Source organism: Xenia sp. Carnegie-2017, unplaced genomic scaffold (genome assembly GCF_021976095.1).
Source record: "Xenia sp. Carnegie-2017 unplaced genomic scaffold, XeniaSp_v1 HiC_scaffold_3, whole genome shotgun sequence".
Classification (NCBI taxonomy): Eukaryota; Metazoa; Cnidaria; class Anthozoa; order Malacalcyonacea; family Xeniidae; genus Xenia; species Xenia sp. Carnegie-2017.
In genome coordinates this window covers 10,727,886-10,739,775 of record NW_025813493.1, presented here as the reverse complement: position 1 = coordinate 10,739,775, position 11,890 = coordinate 10,727,886, and the positions used below count along the sequence as shown (strand labels likewise).

The 11,890-nt window shown below is 32.2% G+C and overlaps 3 long non-coding RNA genes across 5 annotated transcripts; 2 read left to right on the top strand and 1 right to left on the bottom strand.

Moving 5' to 3' along the window:
• The first annotated feature begins 5,153 nt into the window (after positions 1 to 5,153).
• Positions 5,154 to 5,722, top strand: LOC124455015. Its single transcript, XR_006951659.1, has 2 exons — positions 5,154 to 5,207; positions 5,667 to 5,722. It is a non-coding gene; the product is annotated as an uncharacterized LOC124455015 (long non-coding RNA).
• Positions 5,723 to 5,736: 14 nt separating this feature from the next.
• Positions 5,737 to 7,278, top strand: LOC124455013. Of its 3 annotated transcripts, none has more exons than XR_006951655.1 (4): positions 5,737 to 5,781; positions 6,418 to 6,607; positions 6,817 to 6,849; positions 6,959 to 7,278. It is a non-coding gene; the product is annotated as an uncharacterized LOC124455013 (long non-coding RNA). The 3 variants fall into 3 exon arrangements; XR_006951656.1 differs by having other exon boundaries at positions 6,771 to 6,849; XR_006951657.1 differs by lacking the exon at positions 6,817 to 6,849.
• A 2,610-nt stretch (positions 7,279 to 9,888) lies between these two features.
• On the bottom strand, positions 9,889 to 11,624 carry LOC124455014. The gene is made up of 3 exons (XR_006951658.1): positions 11,437 to 11,624; positions 10,618 to 10,663; positions 9,889 to 9,981 (listed from the first exon to the last, which is right to left on the bottom strand). It is a non-coding gene; the product is annotated as an uncharacterized LOC124455014 (long non-coding RNA).
• Between the last annotated feature and the right edge of the window lie 266 nt (positions 11,625 to 11,890).

Sequence of the window (11,890 nt, the reverse complement as noted above, 5' to 3'; positions counted from 1 at the left end):
CGCGAGATTTTACCCCAGAGACGCTTGTGAAGTCAATCAATTATTACTCCGCGCGAGAGTCTCGAAACAGTAAGAACGCGTGTCTGGGGTAAAATCTCGCGTGGCAGGTGTAAGATTTGGGCTTTTGGCTTCAATTATTAGCTTCAGGTAGCGCTCAATGTATTTAGTTCAATGTTTTATAACGACTACGCTTGGTAACCTGGCAAACATGTCGCTGAGTAGTAATGACCTAGCGTGAACGACAGTGTGTTACACACATAGCTACATAACTTCCTGGAAGTGTTATCTTGCCTATACTGAATTATATGATATAGGCCTGAACACAGGCTAAAAAATAGTCAAATAAAACAAAGTTCAAGGTTTGTTTCGCCATAATGTTTTTGATGAACGTACTAAAACTACATTAATCTACAAGATAAGTTGCATCGATTTGTGATTACTCTTTTTCTATCTTTTTTCATTCTCTCTTACATCAAGGAAGAGAACTTAAAATTATGTTTGCCTCTTTTTGTTAGGTTTTCTTCATGATAAAAAATTTGTAAAAGTTCAAAATGGGATCTTATAAATTTTCACGAAAAACAATAAATAAATGTTTTTGTAATCAAGTATCCTCTACCTCATTTTTCAAAATATTATGCCCTAATATTTAAGTTATTTGGAATAATAGCACTAAAATATCAAATTTTCAACCCTGTTTCAACGTAACGCGAAGGATATGCAATAGAGAGAACTTTTATTGTGTGTAATTTACTTTGAAAAACATCACAGAATTTTTTTTTTTTGTTTTTGTGGAATGTTTCATGAAATCAAATCATTTTGATCTTTTTGCAACAAGTCACTGAGACAGGTATTATTTGAAAATCTTGACGATTTCGATATGTCTTAACATTAAGAAAAGATTTCTTTAAGGTTAATGCCTTTCAAAACCTCTGTTGAATACAGATCGTCAGGATTAAATAGGAAAAGAATCGAGGAGATTTTGTAGGATATGAGTTCAAATTTCTTTTAAGTAATAGTCTAATCAATCAGGAGACATTGTTCATTGAGAGTTATTCGCCTTACCAAAATGGGACGGAAGAGAGAGAGTGGTTAAATTTATTCAACATGGCCAGATGGTGACCAGTAGGATCAAAATTACCATAGTTCTTGTAAAGTTATGGATTAATGGCATCTGCATATCTTGCAAACAGATGTAGCAATAATAGATTTAAAATAATTGCAGGTGAGGATCTAACGAGATTAAAGTTTAATCTTTGTAAAATGCATGATTCGGTTCAGTGTGTTTTTGCTTATACGTACAGAAACCCAGAAAGCGCTAGCCAAGAGGTAAAATAGGATTTTTTGTGGGATGTGATAAGAGGAGCCCAGCTTACCTAGAATATCACTAAAAAAAAACGAAAATAGAGCGAGTAAGGTAAAATTTTTGATGGAGTCAATAAATTTGTGATTGACAAAAGTAAAACGGATAATGAAATATGCCCATCACTTTGTACTATAAACCTGCTGCAATTCAGAGGAAGAAACTAAAAAACTGAAGGGAAAACTTTACGATCAAGTTGAGAATACAGGAAGGTACCCATCTCAAGTGAAAAATAAGCCAGCCAGCATAGAATAACTGCTGACACCAGTTAGCGTGCAGTTGATTAATGTTATATATCAAATAACGTAACAAATTCTTATTTAGAGGCGGATCAACCGAGTTAGTCTTGTTGATTACCATGAGTTATCAATTTCTACAAAGAAAAATCAATTTTTACAAAGACTTGTCAACTTTCCTAAAAAGAAGTCGTGATTTCGTAGAAATTGCTTAAGAAAGTGAGGGACACGAGCATTAAAGGTTCCGACACGAGTGGACGTTCTGTCGAAATATTTATACTGTGGTCAGCATATTCAGTTGACAGGGATGTTTATTTTGAGCAAGTTAAGGGTTATTTAAATTATAGGACTAAGAACGGAGAAAAGTTCGTTTATAAATTAAATACAGTGTAAGCCCCTGTATGGTATAAACAAAGCAGAAGAAAATAGAATGAAACATTAAATAATTACTTGACCGGGAAAGGTTTAGGCAATCACTCGCAGACCCTTACGTATACTTTATGTTTGTAGATGGAGCCTTGTTGAAATATTTAAATGGTTTTACTTTCTATTTGTGAAACGGAGTGTAAATTGAATAAACACTTATGTTGCAATTTAGGCATAGTGGAAGGAAACAGAAGCGCAAAAATCCAGGGACCGAAAAAATTAGCAATTTAAAGGACGCAACTTTTCACAAAAAGATCTAAACACACATAGAGATCAAATACCATTTCAATAGAAGTGAAATACAGCGTGGCTTAATAAGCTTAATGTATTCTGCAAGCAAAGACAACTTACCAAATATTTCACAAAAAGATAACGAGTAAACATTTAGATTGGGTAGTGATAGAAATGGTTTTCCAATATCAGAAGAAGAATCTCTGATATCCTCAAATATAGGAAAAAGCAAATGGTTTTACTTTCTGCAAGTAAAACAGATTGTACAACTTTAGCTTGGGTGCAGTGATTTAAGCATAGTAGAAAAGAGCAGTGGCGCAAAAATCAAAGCACACAACCAGGGAGCAATAATATCAGCAAAGAACCCAGCTTTTCAAAAAAAAAACCAACGTCTAAACACATAGAAATTAAAAACCATTTCAATAGAAGCAAAGTGCAGGTAGCGGGGAACAATGAACTTAATTAATTGCCAACGAAAATAGCTTAGTAAATATATTTACAATAACCACAATTAAAGTTAAATTATATCATTTTCAACATTTTCTATATAACCAAAATGACACTGCCATATGTATAAGTGTAATGTAAAGTGTTTGCCAAGCCGCGTCTTTATAATGAAATAAGGAAAGTGTAGTATATTGTGTAATAATGTCACCCTATCATTGTGAACTTAATCTCATGATAGATTATTATCAACCAACCATGTAGCGTCTATTATGTAAATTACGTTTATCAGCATGTGCTTACTTGTAGTTTTTGTAGTTTCTTTCAATGTAGAAGTTTTCATTGAATGTTATAAATATACTTATCGGAAGCAAAGCGAGTTTATCCTCAAACAACAACTGCTACAAAATAAATCCACTAGCAAAGTGTGAAAGCATGGATATTTACCATAGATTTTAATAAAGGTATGTAAAACAGAGCTACAAAAGCTTTGCAAGAGTTCAGCAATATATATATGAAGTATATAAGTGAGCAAAAGTTCCATATTCGTGATTGCCCAGATTTTGTAAGCTCTGTTTTTTCAACTTAGGTGCCATTTTTGAGATGTTGCCATTTAAACATACAATAAATTATTATTACTCTTTTAAAAGTCCTTAGTATTCTACAAAACTTCACGAAGTAGCTACCAGGTAGCTACAAATCTTTCTTTGCTAATCATCCCTCCATTACGAATCATAACATATTGTTTATCGCAATAACATTGGACAACAATCGTCGCGGTTCAAGATTCAATATATTGACGTATGTGTAGTTAAGGTGATTATTATTTTTAAGTAGAAACTGATGATTTAAGACAGGAAATATACAGAAAATACTGTTATAGTGCCAGCTATTTGTTATTTTGAAACGACAATTGAAAGTGCACACATACTTTATGTACAAATCGTGCTTAATGAGTGAGGTATAGACAGCTTAAGTGTTAAGTGTTAATTGCCGTATTTATGGACGTGCGAAAGTCGATAACAACTGATAAAATCTACTTTTGTCTCTTATCTAGAGAGGATTATCTTTATAGTTTAAGTATCAGCAATTAAAACCATACATTTTCAAGTCTGATCACACAATCTAGTTTTTGTTGGAGCTAACTAGCAGGCTAAACAATTTACTTTTGATGCATGGAATGCAGCCAGCTAATTGACAACAGCCAAGTTTCACATAGCATGAAAGTAGAATCAGCCTTTGTCCATAGATAAGATGCCAACAGATTATAAACTACAAAACTTTGAACAAATGTCATTTTCACGAAGAATTTGATAGAATAAAAAGATCCTTGCGTCTATAGAAAAATTTGCAAAATAAATTAAAGTGCTCATACATTTATACATATTTGAAAGCTACTATGATCAACTAGCTACATTAGAAAACTTCAATAGTGTACTTTGTTGAATTGTAACACAGTATTTGTGAGTGAAATCCAATCATGACTTAATTCATAATATCATGTCTGTCAATAAATTGGTGAATAACATGGTATAAGAAATTATCCAAATCTAAAAATTTACATTGTCTGCATGTGAGCATTAATTTGCAGGTAGCACAATGTTATCCAGGGGCAGCGCAAGGGAGATTAAAGGCAACCATTGTGTTTCTACTGCCATGTTAAAATAGTTTGTAATGTTAAAAATGTTAACATTAGCTAAAAGAAAAGTCGCCAAGAAACACAAAAAAGCGAAATGTATTTCAGCAATACAAATTGAAAACATAAACAAGACATCTGTTTATCATGTGCCTGCATAGAATGAACGAGCAATGAGAATGAATTCGTGTGCTTAAACAAACATTTGCATAATTCAGAATAGATGAATTGGATTAAAGTTAGCTACGCAAAACTTGCAATTTTATATCCAAAATGATAATATAAAATATTTAAAATTAACGAAGATACATGATGTAACTCAGATTTTTCGGGTAGTTCTCTTTTTATTCTTATTGGGCAAAGATGACATGTAACACAGAGCACAATCCATTTTACAATGCTTTTTTCAGGTATGAATTAATGCATTGTAATCATGTATGAGCCATGAATGAGTCCTTTAGCTGTTTCAACCAGCATATATAGGTTGTGATAATCTTCAATTTCTCACTGATATTTCCTATTTTATCAAGAATATCTTTTGTTATTTTTTTTTTGTTTTCTTTCCAATGTAGGGATGACAATGATAATGCAAGAAAGTAGAAAAGCACATTTGTTCTTCCAGCACGATATGCTCTTTCTCAGAATACATTCATGAAAAAGACGTTGAGGTAGAAATTCATTCAAACTTCTTATCACCGCACGTGCCATTTTCCTATAGGCAAGTTTGATGCAAATACGTTTTAGAGACGCTTAGCTAATACTATGAAGAGCTGCCCTCTAATTTTTATGTGCTCTATCACATGACCAAGAAAGAGTTGTATGCAGATCAACTGTGTCTATCCACCCTTTCTTGGTAGATGCTTTTGGTAGTTATGTAAGTTTCTTTATGTCATAAACTATTTTATTTTCACTTATTAGTCTCCATCAATGCAGCCATGTCATAAAAAAAGTAAACTTTCATCTGGGCAATCTTGCCTCAATTGCTAAGAAACCTGAAATACATACTAAACAGGTTGAAATACGTATCATAAAGTTAAAATAGATGACGAGCAACATTAGCTAAGTTTACTTTTCTATAATCATGCCAGCTTATCCATATGTTGTAGCTACATTTGCATGGTGTTTTCTTTAATTTGCTTACCCTTGCTAAGTTATATATCATAGATCAAAACTTCTTTAAACCTATATTATATAAAAATCTTTTGAAGAAACTTGACTATATCCACCATTGCAAGCGCTATCTCCAGGTTCTTACGAGGCAAAAAATACTAGAGGAAATTACCGATCCAAAACGTCTGTGCGTTCTCTCCTCAAACGAATTGTAAATTCATAGCTTCCAACTGATGAGAATGATCATTCATCAAATGAACACATGACATGGATGAAAGAGAAAATAAAGAAAGGAAGAAGAGTCATGCTTTGATGTCAAAGAAAATGGAACTAGCCAGGTGCATTCTATTTTAAGTTTAGCACTTTGGCTGTTTAGTTACGCAGGTTGTACCAAAAAAACAGAATCCACATAAATTATGTATTTGCTAAATAATTGTACACAATAATGTAATTAGCATTCACAACAGCTTGACATTTCTGCAGGATTTCATAAGGTTTGTTTAGTATTAATTAAAGCAAAACAAGTTAAAAGTATTCTCATACACTGATTTTAATCTCAAATTTACTACTCAAAAACATTGTAAAACAATAGCAACATACATGAGTAAAAACAGTCTTAAAACTAATTCATGGTTTTCATAAGTTCCAACGAGGAGAAACAAGCGTGTACCTAAATCAACCAGGCGGAGCAACTAGCTATTAATTATGCATCTTTCCATTCCACAATTCCTTTCAGCTTAAGGAGTTTTTATTCGCTGACAAGAACTCCAGACAACACCATTGATGCCTGTATTGTTTTATTTCATTGCTGCATTCATAAAGCAGACTAAATTGTTTTATGCCCACTTCCTTTGAATGCATACACAATTATTTGTGCTAATTCCCTTTCGTGGGTCACCCTGTAAGAAGTTTTTAAATTTTTGCGATGTCTATAGCATATGTATAACGGATTTCTCTATTTTATTAAATTGTAGTTGAAGAGAGAACACAATGGCCAATATGCTGAAGAATTTGCAGCTGAAAGCAGATGAAAGAAGAACTTATCTCCAACAACAAAACAGACAATTGTTGCTAGAAATGGAATCAAGGCTTCAAAGTCGTTCAAACTGACGAGAGACGCTGAAAACGTTGATGATGCTGAGGAAGAAGTTTTTCCAACTGATGGTAGGTAAATATTGTTTTTGTGACTGGCAGCTATTGCAAGATTTTATCGAAAAGACTTTTTTATCTTATACGTAGCAGATTAAAAGTTTAGCAAAAAAAGTTAAGGCTAATAACAACATAAATTTATTGTTTCTTTTTTGAATGATTTTTCTACTTTTTACAGAAGATTTGCATGTTGCCATATGCTTGAGGCCATACCTTGTTGAAAGATCTAATAAAAAGACTTAACTCTGCTGTATCAGGTACGAGAAGAAATTTTTGAGAGTGTATTAGGCAAAGTCTACGACATTAATGAGAGTGTATTATATTGGACTAAGAATTTATAACTAAAAATTTTTTTTAAACATATAGAAACAAATACAATGCAAGAAATGTTATCCCTGAAAGGAATAAACCCAAAACACCATTTCCTATCTTTGGCATATCGATGGAGGAATTAAGCAAAACAATTTTCATTGCAGGTGAAATCAACATTTTTTTGAAAGTTTCAGAAATTATCAAGCAGTACAAGCTCAAGCCTTTTTTACAGTTGTAACATAGAAATTCCTAAAGACATTTTCTTCAAAGAAACACGCTGAAGTGCTTTACTATATGAAAGTCTCCTAAAAAAGTTTTGTCCCTGATAAATGAACTTAATCACTTGAACTGAAATTAAACATTTTAAACAAGAACTTTGCTGTTTTCAACTGCATTTTATAGCATGCAGTTTTGGCTTTCCCCTTAAGAACAACTTTAGAGTTGCAGTTTCAGTGTCTCGTTAAATATACAACGTGTAAGAGTGACTTTACACCTGCTTCGTGCAAGTTTTACAATGTCATAGTGTGACAGTGCTATCTTTTGTTGTACATTGAGTCACACAACAGAGAAATATTAAAACAGTTGCTGGTTAATTAATCTCGCCTAATCGTGTTAACTTATAGTTTAATGTTGGATTCAGAAAGGGGAAAAAATTTGCCCTAACGTTACAGTTGATCGAACCTTACAAAATTTAGTTCTGGAACAAACAACCAAAATGGAAAAGGGAATGTAAAATACTTGCTTAGCACAATATCAGGGCTCATCATGCTGCAGGATACATAGGAAACACAAATATATGTAGAATCTAAACACATCTAGAATAACTATGAACCTAACACAGACAGCTTTACACAAAAATGTGCAAAAGCAGATTTTGAAGGAGCCAGTAACTACATTACACTTGAAAGAAATTGAATTAAAAGTGGGTGAATTTTTAGGACATTCCATGGGCTTAAGAAACAACAATCACGCACTGAAAAAATTTCAGCTCAGCATTAAAATATTCATCTCAAAGTAAATATTTAAGAGTTTCATTGGGTTATTCATACGAAAAACAGGTCTATATTTCATAGTTACACATTATCATTTTAAAGTGATACAAACTTTCCCTTGATTGTCCACTATCTAACAAGGAACACCCTTTTGCCGCTTAGAAAAGTTTAAGGATTCACTAAGTCGAGAAATGTGAAACTTTTAACATCCTGAAACCATATGACCCAGTGTCAATTACTTCAAAGTGAGGCTGCTTAGAACAATTTTTCTCACATCTTTCAATGCAACAGCCTCCTGCAAAACAGCAACTCTCACAAGAGACTATAATAGGAAATTCAAAAAATCTCCAAGTTGTTTGCACAATGTGAAACTCACTTTATCTATGCCTGTTAAGAGATAGAAAAATATCGTAGAAAAAAAGCCTATCCAACCCAACCCAAAATCGAAAAGTCTCTGGAAGATAATTCTTCAACCAAATCAACCGGAACTGCCTGACCTTAATTCTAGCCCTAACCAAAAAATTAAGATATTTTGGAATTGGTTTATGATTTAACATGACTTTGACTCGTAGATTTCATTTTAGATTATTTATAGTGTTAAAACATTTTGACAATGTACAAAGTCGTTTTGAAAATTGCTATTTTGTCACGTTCTATCGAATTAACTTTTCTGGCCTCACTTAGTACTTGAAAATAACTGAACTAGAAAAAAGGGGAAAAGAAGATCTTAACATGTAGCTATCGATTGTGCCTTGTGAAAATTTCGTCCTCTTCTAATACCTAATTCATAACGAAGAAAGAGATATATCTAGGCGAAGAAGTGGACAAGAATCTTCTTAACAAGAATCAACCAGCTAGCCTTTAGCTGAAAGCCTAGGCTTTTGTGAAATCGTTTGTTTTTGCTCGTGAAGTATATAGTTTGGGCACATTGCGTTTTGTCTGTTTAAGAAACAAGTTATGGCACTTTCTAAGACCACCATGTAGCATCAAAAGACAATTTGTAACGACAGGAAGAAACTGCATTTGAGGCTGAGGCTCAAGCTGCTACGCCCTTAAATGTGAGTACCATATGTAACAAAGAATGACATCATAACGCCCTTGATGTCAAATTTGTTAAATGGTTGTTACGATCCTATGAAAAAATCCTATATGACCCTAGGCAGGATATTACCAATGCTTATTCCATCCTAGTAAGAATCCGATGATCCTACAGGACCTTACAAAAGATTATTTGCTCTTCTCTTACCATAATATTCTATGGAGTATTACATTAACGAATTCTATAACATATTTTATGCAATATTCGATTGATGCTAATAGATCATGCAAGATCCTGTCACAATCTTGAAAGATCCTGTAAAATCGTCTACAGTTTTTTCTAGAAAGCAGGAATCAAAAAAAGCAGGCTACAAATTGAGAAAAACAGGTCATATTTGAGAGATGGCAGATGAAAAAATTAACCTTTCAAGTGACACATGCTTCCTTTACCACAACTATGTTTTTAATTATTTATTAGAAATTCAGATATATGATGAGCAATTTGGATCTTTTATACAAAAACCAATTTGTCAAAATAAATTGATATTTATAGTTAATATACAATTGTATATTGTCAGGTAATGTAGAATTTAAGGTCAAGAGTGCCTCTACAACTTTCTCAGTAAATATGCCACTCTTATATGTTTAACATTGTAATAAAATCCACAAGGCAGCATGCTATAAGACTTTGACAAAAAAAAAAAAGAGCAGGAAATACCTATGCTCCTAAAAAATATTCAAAATGTCATGGCATATTTTTTTTTATTTTGAGCTCTTAGGTGAGTGATGTATAATTCCCACTACTTGTATTTGTGAATGCACTCTGCCTTTGTGTTGACCACTTGAACTTTTCCATTTACACATCACCAAATACAAAATAAAAAATACAGCTTACCCTTGACATTGCCATAATAATGCAAAAAAACTCTTGTAACTAATTATAAAGGTACATACCTTGTTTGGTCAAATATCATACCTTCACATTTTCTTTTTAAAGAGAAATAATTAAAAATTCTTTACAATGGCAATTTTTCATCCACTATTCTTCTATAAGGATTAAAAAGATCAAGAAAAATACATAAGTATACTAAATACACTACAAAAAAACATATCAAAAAAATATGAGCAAAGATACAAAATTTCACTTAAATCTGTCAAAGACATTTGATTGGCCAATAATATTAGTATTGTCACACACAAAATTAAACAATACAATTTTTCCAGAATATTAACACCAGAGCTTTTTTGATAAGCTAAATTAGCTGTTGGATACATCTATTTCCTCCCAGAAATGGAAACAGGAATTTTCATATTTGTCAAAAAATTATTGCATGAAAATCATACATTGCATGATTTTTGATGTCATATTTGTAACAACAAAATGTTTTCATTAAAACTTGCCGATGTATCAAAACTAAGTTTTCATTGTTAACAAATGATGCAAATGGCAAAGGACAAACAGCTCTGTTCTGGGTAGGGATTATCAGCATGCTTAATTATCAAACAAAATAAAAATATGGTAAAACATTATCCAACATTCTACATGCACAGGCCATAAAATGAGAATTCATGTTGGTTGTTGTGTATGAGAATAACCATGATACATTTTTTTTTCAATAAAAATGCTCTGACTTCTTGAAAAATTGATTGAAAGTAAAAAGGATTAAATTGAACAAGGATTACCAAGAACAAGCTGTCATTGTTACTTGAGATCAATGACATGACTAATCTAAAAAATTATGAAAAAACAATATCAACTTTACAGTGATAGAACATATTGACATACTATTATATCTTTACAATTAACTAAGATTGACTTGCTTTCACTGATTCAGCGAGCTTAAATATTAACATGTAAGGATTTACCTTATAAAAATCAAAGAAAGACCCAGAAACAAAAAATGACATTTGTTGTCATGTGTTAATACTTTGTGATAAAAACTACAATAGCATACAATTAAAAATATAATTGTAATTAGTTTGCATAGCAACAAAATGGCCCTCAAATTCTCAAAAGCTGACACAAAGCATGGCAGCTCAATATAAAATTGGCAGAACCAAATTGAATAGACTGACCAATTGCCAATGCCACAAACTTATTGCGAAACATCAACAACAGAAAATTAAGAGATGACTTAAAGAAAAACAGTCAATATTGTCACAGTAAATACTAATAGTGGTACTGCACATGGTAACATAAGTTGAGAAGAACATTAACATTTTAGTCAATAAATCCTAACCTTGGTCTGTGTAATCAATAAATCCTAACCATCAATGCTCAAACTTAGAAACGATGAAAACAGCTTTCGAAAAGGGCAAATAATTGCATAAAGATTTGCTTTTCAATGTGCATTGCCTTGATGTTTGTGCGTGTTCCTTATAACGTACTAATTGAGTTATGATAATAATAAATAGCCATCATCAAAGAATCAGTTTTATCCAGAAATTCAACCATAAAGAATAAATTTATTGATGATTATATAGAATATTATGAAAGTTTACCTCAATGGTGGAAAGCAGTTTTTTTAGATCTATTCCAAAGTAATATTTGCTAAGTTCGTTTGATTGAATGTAACGATGGAGCCCAAATCCTATTGATGTTCGATCTTCTAGTGAAGTGAAAGTGACTGAAATCCGTATTGATTAGAAGCGATTTTTCAAAATACCATGGAAGTTGCGCTGATTTTATAACATTTTCAAAATTTGTAATGAATGAAAAAATTCAATACAAATTTTCTTTGGAAAAAAGCCAACAATCATCACACAAAACATAGGTACGCGCGTACATGTGGGTAGCCACAAAATAGACGGCAAACACATAATATATATTAAACATTGAACTTTGTTTTAAACATTGACGGCAAGTACGTAATTTATAAAATTTTCGACATTGCAAAAATGTGCTATGAGCTCAATCTTTAGTCCAATGACCAACCCAAACAGACCTTTTGAAATC